Genomic DNA, 15,430 nt, shown 5'->3' on the forward strand with positions numbered 1-15,430 from the left:
CACCACCTTGAACAGGATACCACAGAGCTGGGAAAGGTTCAGAAAACGGCAACCAAACGGATCAAGGCAGTCAGAACAACTCCCTTATGAGGCAAGTTACAAGGTTTGGAGTTTTGGGGAGCTGAAAGTAAGGAGGGCCAAAGTGCTTTGAATGAATAGAAATCAAATGAATGAATGAATGAATGATATCCCACCGTTTTCCCTAAATGAATGAATGAATGATATCCCACCTTTTTCCCTGAATGAATGAATGATATCCCATCGTATTCCCTGAATGAATGATATCCCACCGTTTTCTCTGAATGAATGAATGAATGAATATCCCACCTTTTTCCCTGAATGAATGAATGATATCCCATCATTTTCCCTGAATGAATGATATCCCACCGTTTTCCCTGAATGAATGATATCCCATCGTTTTCCCTGAATGAATGATATCCCACCGTTTTCCCTGAATGAATGATATCCCATCGTTTTCCCTGAATGAATGATATCCCATCGTTTTCCCTGAATGAATGATATCCCACCGTTTTCTCTGAATGAATGAATGAATGAATATCCCACCTTTTTCCCTGAATGAATGAATGATATCCCATCATTTTCCCTGAATGAATGATATCCCACCGTTTTCCCTGAATGAATGATATCCCATCGTTTTCCCTGAATGAATGATATCCCACCGTTTTCCCTGAATGAATGATATCCCATCGTTTTCCCTGAATGAATGATATCCCATCGTTTTCCCTGAATGAATGATATCCCACCGTTTTCTCTGAATGAATGAATGAATGACATCCCACCGTTTTCCCTGAATGAATGAATGAATGAATGAGTGAATGAATGATATCCCACCATTTTCCCTGACAGGAACTCAAGGCAGCCTACAGCTAAAATTTTATTTCCATTTACTGTAGCTGTTGAAGGTGTTGTACACGATCCCTTCCCTCGCACGTTTTTCTCCTCACAACAATCTTGTAATTGTCTCAAGATGGTCATGCGAGGTGTATGGGGAAACTGGCATTTGAACCTGATAGATTTCAATGCGTTGCTGTGTTCATTGGGCAGGCGGAATGGGGGCAACGCAGAGCTCAAACAGTGATCCTTAGCACTGAAACAGGAATGTTGGAAGTGTGTGACCTCTTGAGAGTTCCAGAGGGCACAAAGCACCACAACTTGAATTTTCTGAGCTTCACTGTGTGTGTATTGGAGAGCGGTGTGTATTGGAATTGCATTTAGAAGTCTGGTTCTGTACTCCCCCCACACCATCACCTCAATCTCACTAAACAGGGGGGGATGCCGTGGTACACCTCAGGTACCAAAATGTCTTAGGCCAGCACAGAAATATAATCCATCCATCCTTTCCCTGCCCCCTCCAATGGTTAGCACAACACAGAGCTCCCCAGGGTACCTTCCAGGGAACAATGAGCTGCCTATGCTATGACTGAGCTTTTACTCACGCCAGCCGGACCCCACAGAAGCTCCTCAGAAACCACTCATGATGTATCATCGACTCAGGCAACAGGGGCAGGAAAATAATAATAATAGTAATAGCAATAATAATAATAATAATTAATAATAATAATTTTATTTTTACCCCACCCATCTGGCTAGGTTTCCCCAGCCACTGTGGGTGGCTTCCAACAAAATATTAAAAATACAGTAAAGCAGTGAACAGGGCTGCCTTCAGATGTCTTCTGAAAGTCAGATAGCTGTTTATTTCCTTGACATCTGGAGGGAGGGCGTTCCACAGGGCAGGTGCCACTACCAAAAAGGCCCTCTGCCTGGTTCCCTGTAACTTGGCTTCTCACAGGGAGGGAACCGCCAGAAGGCCCTCAGAGCTGGACCTCTGTGTCCGGGCAGAACGATGGCGATGGAGATGCTCCTTCAGATATATTGGGTTGAGGCTGTTTAGGAAAGATCAGAGAGAGGACATTTCCCCATCTTCAGGGCCCATCTCTTCATCTTAGTCTAATTATTTGCTCTAGGAAGCAGGCAATCATCATTTGGACCCTGTTCTCTTCGAGTTTGCTCTGAATCACACAATGACTTATTTGCAAGATCTGAAGAGCTTGCCTTATCCTACTTTGACTTTGCAGTATAGATCCCATGGAAGTAAACAGGCTGGTTTCTATGGTGGTATACGAGGAAGAAGACTCATCTCTGTGTTTGTTTATTACTGGTCAAATTCTTTTATTCCCACAAGGTCTCTCTTTCTCGCTAGCAACAAAGAAAATCCAGGCAACAGTTATTAAGCAGATAGCAGTCAACGACTTATTTAACCATAGTATCTTTGAATACTTAAAAAGTAGAGACATCACCTTGCCAACAAAGGTCTGTATAGTAAAAGCTATGGTTTTCCCAGTAGTGATGTATGGAAGTGAGAGCTGGACCATAAAGAAGGCTGATCGACGAAGAATTGATGCTTTTGAATTCTGGTGCTGGAGGAGACTCTTGAGAGTCCTATGGACTGCAAGAAGATCAAACCTCTCCATTCTGAAGGAAATCAGCCCTGAGTGCTCACTGGAAGGACAGATCCTGAAGCTGAGGCTCCAAGACTTTGGCCACCTCATGAGAAGAGAAGACTCCCTGGAAACGACTCTGATGTTGGGAAAGATGGAGGGCACAAGGAGAAGGGGACGACAGAGGACGAGATGGTTGGATAGTGTTCGTGAAGCTACCAGCATGAGTTTGACCAAACTGCGGGAGGCAGTGGGAGACAGGAGTGCCTGGCGTGCTCTGGTCCAGGGGATCACGAAGAGTCAGACATGACTAAACGACTAAACAACAACAACATCTATGAATAATTGATGTTTTTTTATCTGTATTAAATCTTAACTTTTCAATATGTAAGTTCTATATATGTGGCTGGGGAAATCCAGCCAGATGGGCAGGGTATAATTAATAAAATTACCACCATCATGTGATTTACGTAGTATTTTAAAGGCTAGGCAGCAGTGTGATTTTATGGAGTATTTTGAACTGTTGGGTTCTGTACCATACTTATCTTATATGTGAAGGACCTATGGCCCAAACATTTATAAACTACATGAAACATGAAATTTGCTACTTCTTCTTATTTAAACAGATTGTTGATGAGACATCGAAACCTCTCTGGGGTCACTTTGTAATGGGACACAGTGTACAAAACTTTCAGAGAAATAAATCATGTATTCCAGAATAGTTTGTTGCTTACTCTTCCTAACATCCTTTCTGTAGCAACAAAAAAGGAAGCTGTCCCAAAAACTTGCTTCTATATGGGGTCCGCCTTAGACCAACGTTCCCCTACCTGGCACCCTCCACCTCTTTGAACTACAACTCCCACCAGTCTCATCCATCAATGGCTCAGCTGACTGAAGCTGACGTAGTAAAAAACAGCTATATAAAAGCAAGCTTTATGTACAGTTTCATTTTCTGTAACTGTAAGCGGAGCGGAGCTTGCTAGACAGATACTTATCATAATGGGCGCATCAGACATCACCTGGTGAGCAAGGGCAGCAGATGATATTACGCATATTTTACACAGAAGCGAGCCCTGCCAAGCCCCAGGTGAATTTACTCCTACGTGTTTTGAGATAAGATACGAGGTTAGATAAAGACATCTGGTGCTGAAACAATTCATTTCCAGGAATGTGCAAGCCACAAGCTTGCAACATGCACGTTCGCAAATAGAACTGGCAGCAAAATGTTCCCGCATACCAGTGCTTTTTTCCTGGGGGGACGCAGGGGTACGCATACCCCTAAATATTTTGTGAATCTAAGTTTGGCCTCCTTGAAGGGCAATATTTCAATAGGAGTAGGAAAATGTGAGTACCCCTAAACATTTTTTAAAGAAAAATAAAGCACTGCCCCATGCCCTCAGGCCCTAGAAGACTCAGACAGCAAGGTACGGCAGGCTCAGGGAGTTGTTTTCAACTGATACACTAATGTTCATTGTTCTGTGCTTCAGACTGAAATACTTTATTGTTACTTGTACAACTTGTATACAGTGAGATTACATGAGGACCCCCCACTTAGCTCTCTTAGTCTTAATTCCCCTCGTTTACTGAACCACACCCACCAAACCCGAAAGTCAGTTGCCCTGTTGTTATCTTTTCCTTCAGCAGCCTAACAGCTCACGGATAGAAGCTGTTCTTTACCCTGTTGGTGTGACTAATCATGCTTCTCTATCTTCTGCCTGAGGGCCGGCCAGGGTGTGAATCATCCCTGAGAATTTTCCTCACTCTCCTGAGGCAACGTTCTTCCGCTATTTCATCCAGCGGATTCACAGGACAGCCCATAATATCTTGTGCTGTATTCACCACCCTCTGTAGGCACTTCCTATCAGTTGATGTCAAACCAGTGTACCACACCGTGATGCAGTATGAAAGGACACTTTCTATTGTGGACCGGTAGAAGGAGGTCATCAGATGTTGATTGACATCATTCTTCCACAATACTCTGAGGAGATGGAGTCTCTGTTGGGCTTTCTTAACCACCTGGGTTGTATTGATTTTCCAAGTAAGGTCTTCACTCAGATAAACTCCTAGGAATTTAAAGGAAGAGACTATCTCCACACAGCCCTCCCTGATGTACAGCGGGGCTAGTTCTCCTCGCTTCCTCCGAAAGTCCAACACCATCTCCTTTGCCTTGCTGATATAAAGGTGCAAGTTGTTCCCTAGGCACCATGTAGATATTTTTTGGACCTCCCCTCTATACGCTGATTCATCTCCACCTGTTATTAAACCCATTATGGTGGTGTCATCTGCAAACTCTAATGTTCAATGTTCTGTGCTTCAGGTGCTGTTAGTCATAGATTTTAGCTGATAAAACTTGCACAATCTGGATGAAGCCTAGTTTCCCCACCACCACCTCTTTCGGTTTCACTGCCACCAGCATTCTGTAGGGACACAGGGGGTTATCAGTCCATTGTTATGGTTGATTTTATATTTGTTTAAAGACTTCATTGAGTAACTAAAACATTTTATAGCATGGTAGAACAAAGAAACAAGGGGCAGCTTACTTGCCATTATTGCTCCGTAATGCGTGGTTAGATGTGACTTTGGAACGTAAGAAGGTTCAATCCAAGAATAGCCATAAGAATGGGAAGTTGTGGTGAATTTATTTTTTATTTTTATTTTTTTTAGTGAAATTTTTTTTATTAAGTTTTAACAATGCACAATATAAAAGAAAAAATACAAAGACAAGAACAAGAGAAATATAAAAGCACAAAATACATACTACAAAATACAATAATACAAACATTAAACACAAAAATACAAAAATGCATACATTAAAAGACTAATAGTAAAAAAGAAAAAGCACATATAGAAAAAACACAAAAATTCCCTCTTTCTTAATTTTATATCTTAAATTCACATATTTTCCTGACTTCCTCACATCCCCCGTTCTTGTATCCCTTTTAAAAGTTGGTTCAGGAAATTCATAGCCCTTAGTTTATCTATTGTTGGTTTAATCTTAAATTTTATCTTGTTGCTAGAACCCCCACAGTTCATTTCAATGTCATCAACATTCAAAAATTTTACAATGTTTCTGCAAATAGATTTTAAATTTCCCCCAATCTTCTTCCACTTGCTCTTCTCCCTGGTCTCGAATTCCGCCAGTCATCTCCGCCATCTCCATGTAGTCAATTAGTTGCATCTGCCAGTCTTCCATGGTGGGTAGATCTTCTGTCTTCCAATGTTTTGCTATAAGAATTCTTGCTGCTGCTGTAGCGTACATAAAGAAAGTTCTATCCTTCTTTAACACCGATTGGTCAACTATGCCCAGGAGGAAGGCCTCTGGTTTCTTCAGGAAGGTATATTTAAATACCCTTTTCAGTTCATTATATATCATTTCCCAGAAAGCCTTAATCCTTGGGCACGTCCACCAAAGGTGAAAGAAAGTACCTTCAATTTCTTTACACTTCCAACATTTATTATTGGGCAAATGATATATCTTTGCAAGCTTGACTGGGGTCATGTACCACCTATACATCATTTTCATAATATTCTCTCTTAAGGCATTACATGCCGTGAATTTAATCCCGGTGGTCCACAACTTCTCCCAGTCAGCGAACATAATGTTATGACCTATGTCTTGTGCCCATTTTATCATTGCCGATTTTACTGTTTCTTCCTCAGTATTCCATTTCAACAGCAGATTATACATTCTCGAAAGTGTCTTTACATTGGGTTCTAACAGTGGTGAATTTATTTTTTAAAGGAACAGCTACACACTTCTGCAAACCCTGAGAGTCTCCCGCCCAAACAGAAACTTCCTTGCTTTTGTATAGCTGTTTCACTGTTAGAAAGCTTTCCCCTCCTAGTTAAATAAGTCCGCCTGGATAATATATTAAACAGGAGAGTGGAAGTTCCTGAGATGAGTCAGTTAATTAGAAGGAAGGAATGTAATGGTTCATTTTGTGCCTTCAGGAAATATAAACCTAGTAAAATCCTATGCCGTTTTAAAGTGTGTGTGGGTTTTGGGGGGATGTTATTGGGTAGTTGTTTTCATTTTGATTATGTATTTTGTGGTTTTATATTTTGATTTTATTCTGTGAACAGCCCTGAGACCTCTGGGTATAGGGTGGTATATCAATCAATCAATTAATTAATTAATTAATAGTAAAATAAAAGGTGCCCTTTCTTGCAACCTGCTTTGCATTTCAAGGAATTACTGGTTTGATTCATCAGATCACTATTAATTATCAACTGAGCCATGAGGACATCCATCCATGGCTTCGGATGGTTGGTCTATTGGGCTTCCAGGGGAGGAAATGGATTGAGAATACCAAATCTCCTGTATGCAAACCATGTGTTCCATGTAGCAATGAGCTAAATCTACCCAAGTAAGAATTCACTAATAGACCAAACACTTTCTCTTTCTTTCTCTTTCTTTCTTTCTTTCTTTCTTTCTTTCTTTCTTTCTATTATTAAGGATGTCCAGATTTTCATTGGAGAAATGTTGTAGAGTATGAAATTTTTAGCGGCTTTAAAAGGAGATTTTGTACACTCATAACAGGAGCTATTAGGTAAATAGCTATCTTGAGGGGCGGTGCCACTTCGAGGAATTCATGGTGAGCAATTCATTGGCACATGACTGGTCTAGGTGAAATCAGATCCATGGTGTGAGCCAGGAGGGGATTTTCTTAAGTTCTTAAGATACATATTGCTCTGATCCACACCTACAAAGACCTATTTGCGGACTAGAAAATGAAACGAAAAGCGTCATAACAGTGTAAACAAGCTCTGCCCGGTTTCCTTGAATTCAGGACCGACAGTGTGGGATGGGAAGTACGCACACGTTCCACCTGTTTATCAGGACTTGGACAGGCCACCTGAAGAAAGTGAAAGTCTCCCATCTCCTGGTGGGTGTTTGTAGATCTGATTCGAGGCTCAGGACTGCTTATGATCAGCCAGGCAGGCAGGCAAAGGAGATGATCTGCTGTCTCCCCAAATTAATGATGCAAGCAGGGGATTAGAAGCACACTGGGGTGCTTTCCAGGCATGTTGGGGGCTCATTCATCTCCCTCCCACACCTCCCACCCACTTATTCCGCTTGCTCACAGATCAGCAGGTGGTTCATTTGGCCCCCCCCCTCCAGCAACGCACCCTTCCTTCACCCAAGGCTCCTGTGGTGTGTGCTTCGTGCCAACGTCTGCTTACCTTCTCCAGCAACTCCACCCTTTTCCTGTAGGCTCAAAAGATCTCTGGCTGGAGGCGATCCAGCTCTCTCCTTCTCCGTTTCTTGCTTCTCACAGCCAGAGTTGATTCCAGGTCACTCACATTTTACAGGAGGGCCTTGGGTTCCAGGGGTCCATGCAGATGTGGATAAGGACAGGAACAGCTCCCCACCTCCATCCCAAACCTGCAATGTGGAGGGCTGCTTGCCTGGCTTTGGAAAAGAGGCAGAAGGGTCTGTAATGCCGGCAGAGCCCTCGTGCCACCTTCCAAAAGTCGGGGAAGCCCACCATCGCAGCTTCGTGCAGGTGAAGGGATGGAAATAAATAAATGCAGAGTGGCTTTCCACTGCTCTCCATTTACCGTATTTTTCGATCTATAAGATGCACCAGACCACAAGACGTACCTAGTTTTTGGAGGAGGAAAACAAGAAAAAAAATATTCTGAATCTCAGAAGCCAGAACAGCAAGAGGGATCGCTGCGCAGTGAAAGCAGCAATCCCTCTTGCTGTTCTGGCTTCTGGGATAGCTGCGCAGCCTGCATTCGCTCCATGAGACGCACACTTATTTCCCCTTACTTTTTAGGAGGGAAAAAGTGAGTCTTATAGAGCAAAAAATACGGTATATATTTATTCTACCAACCCATGCCATGCAAAGCTGCGACCATGAAAGTTAAATACAGTTGTACCTCTAGTTACATACTCGATCCGTTCCAGGGTGCCGTTCGCACCCCGAAAAGTCCACAACTAGAGCACCGCTTCTGTGCATGCACGAGACGCGCAGAGTGCTTCTGCGCATGTGCAGAAACCCATAAGTATATCCTGAAAAAACGCAACTGGAGACCGACGTAACGAGGTATGACTGTAATTGCAAGATGCCTTTGGTTTCAAGACAGACAAAAAGAAAGGTTTTAGTTATGAGATCTCAAGATTTCAAAAAGATTTGTTAGAAAACTATGAAATTACTGTCAAAAATGTATAAATTGCTCTTGGAATAGTATACTAAAGATGAACAGGTTAAATCGGTAATGATACACTGGGCAAGGGATTTGGGGCATAACATTCAACTTTCACATTGGGAAAGGTTATGGAAAACAGACTTGAAATTCTTGGCATGTTGTCCGGTGAAATAAAACTACCTACTATTTTTCGTTCTATAGGACGCACCTGGCTTCAACGCTCCTGGCTTCAATGCTCCTGGCTTCAACGAAACCAACGCGAAGCCTCCGGAACGCAGCAGGAGTTCCCGCTGCGCTCCAGAGGCTTTGGGTGGCTATCCCTGAAGCCTGGAGAGCGAGATGGGTCGGTACGCTTCGGAGGCTTTGCATTGCTATCGCTGAAGCCATGGAGCCTGCATTCACTCCATAAGACGCACACACATTTCCCCTTAATTTTTGGAGGGGGAAAAGTGTGTCTTATAGAGCGAAAAATACAGTATATGAAAATGATGTTCCGGCGGTATCTGACTCCTAGTAAGTTAGCAAAGATGTATAAAGCAAGTACAAATGTCTGCTGGAAATGTAAAGAAAGAGAAGATACCTTCTATCATATGTGGTGGTGGTGTAAGGTAATAAAAGCCTTCTGGGAAATGATATATAATGAATTGAAAAAAATGTTTAAAATAAGTTTTGTAAAAAAACCCCAGAAGCTTTTTTATTAGGAATTTTATTAGGAGTACAAAATACTTTTCATGTACGCGACAACACGGATGCTACTAGCCCAAAGATGGAAAGAAGAAAGAGTCCCTATCAGAGAATAGCAAATCAAGCTGTTGGACTACGCCAAAATGGCAAAACTGACCGGAAAGCTCAGGAACCAAGAAGACAAAAACTTTAAGAAAGAATGGGAAAAAATGGTAATTTATTTAGAAGACCACTGTAAGCAGATGAAAACATTAGCAGGATTTTAATGTCGCTTGTAATGTAACAAACACTTTGGGCAATATGTACAGATACAAAACATAGATTAGGAAATAAGATCCAATTGAAAATATTGTCAGTAAGACCCATGGAAGGGATGGTGGGAAGTCTTGAGAGTCAGAGAAATCTCTATATAGGGATGTGCATTTGGTATTGTTATAATTTTACATTTGTAAAACCAAATAAAAACGATTTCAAAAAAGAAAGAAAAGCACAAGATGCGAGTGAGCTGGATCAAAAGCAGGCTTGAGATCCAATTCATTTCCGTTCCTTAAAGTTTGACGGCCTCAGGGCAGTTGCTGTCTCCCAGCCCATCCCGCTCCACGGCTATGAATGTGATGAGCGTGGATGTATGACTAACACAAATGATTAAACCATTATCTTTTTAAACCCCAGAATGGGGTTTAACAAGTTTCTACTTCCTCCTGCATTTTGATCATTTCTGTGTACAAGGTCGATTGTGCTCAGCTGTGAATCAGCTTATACACATTTCCTTTGTGAGACTGTTTCATGCATTCCAGAACTGAATCCTGGAAGAACTTAAAACCTCTGCCCCACTTTGAGTGACAAATACTCACATAGTTATGGAGGATGCAGACCCTTTGGATCCCTTCCAATCAGGATTCAGGCCTCATCATGGGACTGAAACTGCCTTGGTCACACTGGTCGATGATCTCCAGTGGGCTAGGGACAAAGGTGAGAGCTGTTTCCTAGTTCTGCTGGATCTCTCAGCGGCCTTTGAGACAGTCGACCATAACATCCTTCTGGACCGTCTAGAGGGGCTGGGAGCTGGGGGCACTGTTACACAGCGGTTCCGCTCCTTTCTCCTTGGCCGTGTTCAGAAAGTGGGGGGGGGGATGAGTGTTCAGACCCCTGGGCCCTCACTTGTGGGGTGACTCAGGGTTCCGTCCTTTCCCCTATGCTTTTTAACATCTACATGCAGCCACTGGGAGAGATCATCAGGGGGTTTGGGCTGGGTGTTCATCAGTATGCAGATGATACCCAGCTCTCCCTCTCTTTCAAATCAGAACCAGTGAAGGCGGTGAAGGTCCTGTGTGAGTGTCTGGAGGCGGTTGGAGGATGGATGGCGGCTAATGGATTGAGGTTGAATCCTGACAAGACAGAAGTACTGTTCTTGGGGGACGGGGGGCGGGCAGGTGTGGGGGATTCCCTGGTCCTGAATGGGGTAACTGTGTCCCTGAAGGACCAGGTGCGCAGCCTGGGAGTCATTTTGGACTCACAGCTGTCCATGGAGGCGCAGGTCAATTCTGTATCCAGGGCAGCTGTCTACCAACTCCACCTGGTACGCAGGCTGAGACCCTATCTGCCCACGGACTGTCTCGCCAGAGTGGTGCATGCTCTAGTTATCTCCCGCTTGGACTACTGCAATGCGCTCTACGTGGGGCTACCTTTGAAGGTGACCTGAAAACTACAACTAAACCAGAATGTGGCAGATAGACTGGTGACTGGGGGCAGCTGCCGAGACCACATAACACCAGTCTTGAAAGACCTATATTGGCTCCCAGTACGTTTCCAATCACAATTCAAAGTGTTGGTGTTGACCTTTAAAGCCCTAAACAGCCTTGGCCCAGTATACCTGAAGGAGCATCTCTACCACCACCATGCTGCCTGGATGCTGAGGTCCAGCGCCAAGGGCCTTCTGACAGTTCCCTCGCTGCGAGAAGCAAAGTTACAGGGAACCAGGCAGAGGGCCTTCTCGGCAGTGGCGCCCGCCCTGTGGAAAGCCCTCCTATCAGATGTCAAAGAGATAAACAAGTACCTGACATTTAGAAGACATCTGAAGGCAGCCCTGTTCAGGGAAGTTTTTAATGTGTGACCAGTCCAAACAAAGTTGATGTTGAAGAATCGTTGCTTCAACACTGGTGATCTTTGCTTCTTCCTGTACACTGATATTAGTTCTCCGGTCTTCCCAAGCGATGTGTAAGATTTTTCAGAGACACCGTTGATGGAATCTTTTGAGAAGTTGGAGATGGCGTTTGTAAGTGGTCCATGTTTCACAAGCATGCAGTAAGGTTGGTAGTACAATAGCTTTGTAAACAAGCATTTTGGTTTCCCTGCAAATGTCCCGGTCCTCAAACACTCTGCACTTAAGCTTGCTGGGAATAATGGGAGTTGTGGTTCAGCAATATCTAGAGGGCCAAAGGTATCCCCTGTGAGATATCGTAAGGATCTAGGAAAGGGCCTTGCATGTTTGCAAGGAAGTGCCTAGATTGCCTGGGAAGGTATTTCCCTTCTGCTGCACAGAGAGCCTTGCAGGCTTCCAGTAATTTAGAGGGACCAATAGACCCACATGCTCACTTGATTGGCAGCAGGCAGCAAGGCTGCAATCAGCTGCTTACTGGCCAACTGGGCTCATGTCCTCCCTTCAACATCTTCTCTCTCTTTAAATTTTTTATTTCTACTTTTCAAGTTTATACATTTCACTAAGTTTACTATCGTTTTGACATTTCAAAACTTGACTTCTCTCCCCCCCCCGCTTTCTGCAGTTCCTTAAATTTATTTTTAATATCTTCTGCATATCCAAATTCATTTAATTTGCTCATTTAATTATCTACTTTAAATATATACTCTTATGAAACTGCAGGTTATTACAATAACCCTGTTCTTATTTGTTTACAATTTATCTGTAAATATTCAACAAACCATTTCCATTCTTTTATTTTAAAAATTGTTCTCCTGATTTCTTATTCTTCCAGTAAGTTTCACCATTTCTGCATATTCCATAAGTTTCTGCATCCATTCTTCCTTTGCTGGGACTTTTTTGGCGAGTAGCATTCTTGCTGCTGTAGTCGCATACATGAATAAATTTCTATACAGTTTAGGTAGTTCTGTCCCTATAATTCCCAAAAGAAAAGCTTCTTGTTTATTTACAAAGGTTATTTTAAACATCCTTTTCATTTCATTATATATCATTTCTCAGTAAGCTTTAACCTTACTACAAGACCACCACATATGATAAAAAGAACCTTCTTTCTCTTTACATTTCCAGCACTTATTTGATTTAGATTTATACATTTTTGCCAATTTACTCGGTGCTAGATACCAAAGATATATCATTTTCATATCATTTTCTCTTAGACCATAGCATGCTGTAAATTTTATATCCATATTACACAATCGTTCCCATGCCTCCATGTCTATATTATGACCAATATCTTTTGCCCAATGTATCACTGAGGATTTTACTTGCTCACCCTTTGTCTCCCATTCCAGTAATATTTTATACATTTTAGACAGCACTTTTACATTACATTCCTGCATCGTCTTCTCTTGGAAGCATATAGAATGTTTTCCATCGCCAAGAGCTATTCCTTTCCTAGGCCCTGATCTCACCAATGACTTTCTTTCTCGTCTTGTTCTCTTCATCAACCTTTTCCCTTACTAAAAATAAATTCCAAAGGTCTTTTAAAAGTCAAAACTTGGCAGGGGAGGGGGGAATCTGCTTTTCAACTATGCATAATTTTCATTAGAGAAAGAAGGGTGTGTAGCGTTGCTGGGAAACCTTACTCAGCCAGTTTCGAGAGAAATATTGATGAAGAAAAAAACAAATTCCTTGCGGCCCACCCTCTTCTCGCAATCCAGCTGGAAGTCACTCAATTTGGGCTTCTTGCGATACTACAAAAACGAGGGTCTCTGCAGAACCAAGCCTGGTAAGAAACACTCTTTGTGTTCTAAGCATGAATGCGTGTACAAATTACTGGAAAAAATATTTGGAACAGCATATCCGCTTCAGAGTAGGGTTCAAAAATAGAAAGGCTGAGAGTCTGAACAGGTTTCAACATTTCATGAGAGGAATATTTATAAAAATATGAATCATACCGTATACAAATCAGTAATTTGGATCTGAGCAAATAGAATTATGGCAGGTGCTTGTTGAGTCACCTGGAAAACGTAACCCACAGCTGACAAAGCAGGAGTAGCAGAGGCTTTAGGGTCAGAAGGTCACCGACAGCAGCTTTCCAGCTATAATAATAATAATAATAATTTATTATTTATACCCTGCTGAGTTTCCCCAGCCACTCTGGGCGGCTCCCAATCAGTGTTAAAAACAGTACAGCGTTACATATTAAAAACTTCCCTGAACAGGGCTGCCTTCAGATGTCTTCTGAATGTCGGGTAATTATTTATCTCTTTTGACATCTGATGGGAGGGCTTTCCACAGGGCGGGTGCCACTACCAAGAAGGCCCTCTGTCTGGTTCCCTGTAGCCTCACTTCTCGCAATGAGGGAACCGCCAGAAGGCCCTCGGCACTGGATCTCAGTGTCCGGGCAGAACGATGGGGGTGGAGATGCTCCTTCAGGTATACAGGACCGAGGCAGTTTAGGGCTTTAAAGGTCAGCACCAACACTTTGAATCGTGCTCGGAAACGTACCGGCAGCTCAGTAACATCACCAGCTCTGCTGAAAACAAAGCTCTTTCTGCTGTCAGCTCTCACATCAGGCTACAGCAGGGGAAAAACCAAAAGAAGCAAGCACTCTGTTGCAGCAGAGACCACCAGCTCCTTGGCTGCACCTCTCCTTGAACTCATCCACCCCAGCTGGTCATTAAAGAGCTGGCAACCAGGAGGTTCATAGAATCATAGAGTTGGAAGAGACCACAAGGGCCATCGAGTCCAACCCCCTGCCAAGCAGGAAACACCATCAGAGCACTCCTGACATATGGTTGTCAAGCCTCTGCTTAAAGACCTCCAAAGAAGGAGACTCCACCACACTCCTTGGCAGCAAATTCCACTGTCGAACAGCTCAGGTTAAACCGGAGTTTGCTTCTATCCTCCTCCTCCCCAACCCATTTTCCTTGCGTGCTGTGTTTTTTGAAAAATTATTATTATTATTGTAAGCCTGAAGGCAAGGACTTGTCTTGTTTGTACTGATCTGTATTAAGCTGCCCTGGGAGCTTTTTCTTTTTGGCAGAAGAGCAGGATAAAGACAATTTAAACGCACTTTATTTATAAGGTAATTTCTAGGCCCCCTCTCCCTGCATCGTCTGATGCTCTCAGGATGGGTTGCAGCGGAGTAAAACCACAATTAATGAAAGCAGATACAGTGGTACCTCAGGTTAATTCGTTCCAGAGGTCCGTTCTTAACTTGAAACTGTTCTTAACCTGAAGCACAAGTTTAGCTAATGGGGCCGCCGGGCCGCCACCGCACTATTTCTGTTCTCATCCTGAAGCAAAGTTCTTAACCCGAGGTACTATTTCTGGGTTAGTGGAGTCTGTAACCTGAAGCGTATGTAACCCGAGGTACCACTGTACAGAATTTGAGTGGACGGGCGGCGGGAACAGTCAGAGCTACAATCACAGCTCCCCGTTTGCAGACATAATGGAATTTCTAATCTTCCCTGCCCACTCCAAAAGCCCGGATAAATGGACAGGTTCCACCTGACACCAAAATGATGACAACGCTGGCATCAGTCATGCCTCTGGGTCAGCCTATGCCAGAGGTCTGCAACCCGCATGTGGCTCTTTTACACCTTTGCCGCAGCTCCGGGGCGGATACTAGCGAGGGGAGGAGGCGCATTGTGCACCCCGACACTCCCCACTGTGGCAGGCGCTGTACTGGCTGTGACGTCGCATGGGGGCAGTGCATGCGTTAGTCACGCACCATCCTGACATCACCTTCCCGCCCGCTGTCAGATCGCGGCTCCGGAGATATATTTGTTTTAAATGTTGCAATGGTTTTGCGGCTCCCAGTTTTTTTTTTCTTTGGAAACGGGTCCAAGTGGCTCTTTTTGTCATAAAGGTTGCAGACCCCTGGCCTATGCCAAGCTAGCACCATCCAGATGCTTCACACTAAGCAGGGTTTGGCAAGGTTTACCTTGCCTGGGTTGGGCCGGTT

General features: G+C 43.4%; 1 long non-coding RNA gene across 1 annotated transcript; it reads left to right on the forward strand.

Annotated features, from left to right (window-relative positions):
* The first annotated feature begins 13,977 nt into the window (after positions 1–13,977).
* LOC308588392 lies at positions 13,978–14,531 on the forward strand. Its single transcript, XR_014008699.1, has 2 exons — positions 13,978–14,162; positions 14,343–14,531. It is a non-coding gene; the product is annotated as an uncharacterized lncRNA (long non-coding RNA).
* The last annotated feature ends 899 nt before the right edge of the window (positions 14,532–15,430 follow it).

This window comes from Podarcis bocagei (genome assembly GCF_964188305.1).
Source record: "Podarcis bocagei genome assembly, chromosome: 5".
In the NCBI taxonomy this organism is placed as follows: Eukaryota; Metazoa; Chordata; class Lepidosauria; order Squamata; family Lacertidae; genus Podarcis; species Podarcis bocagei.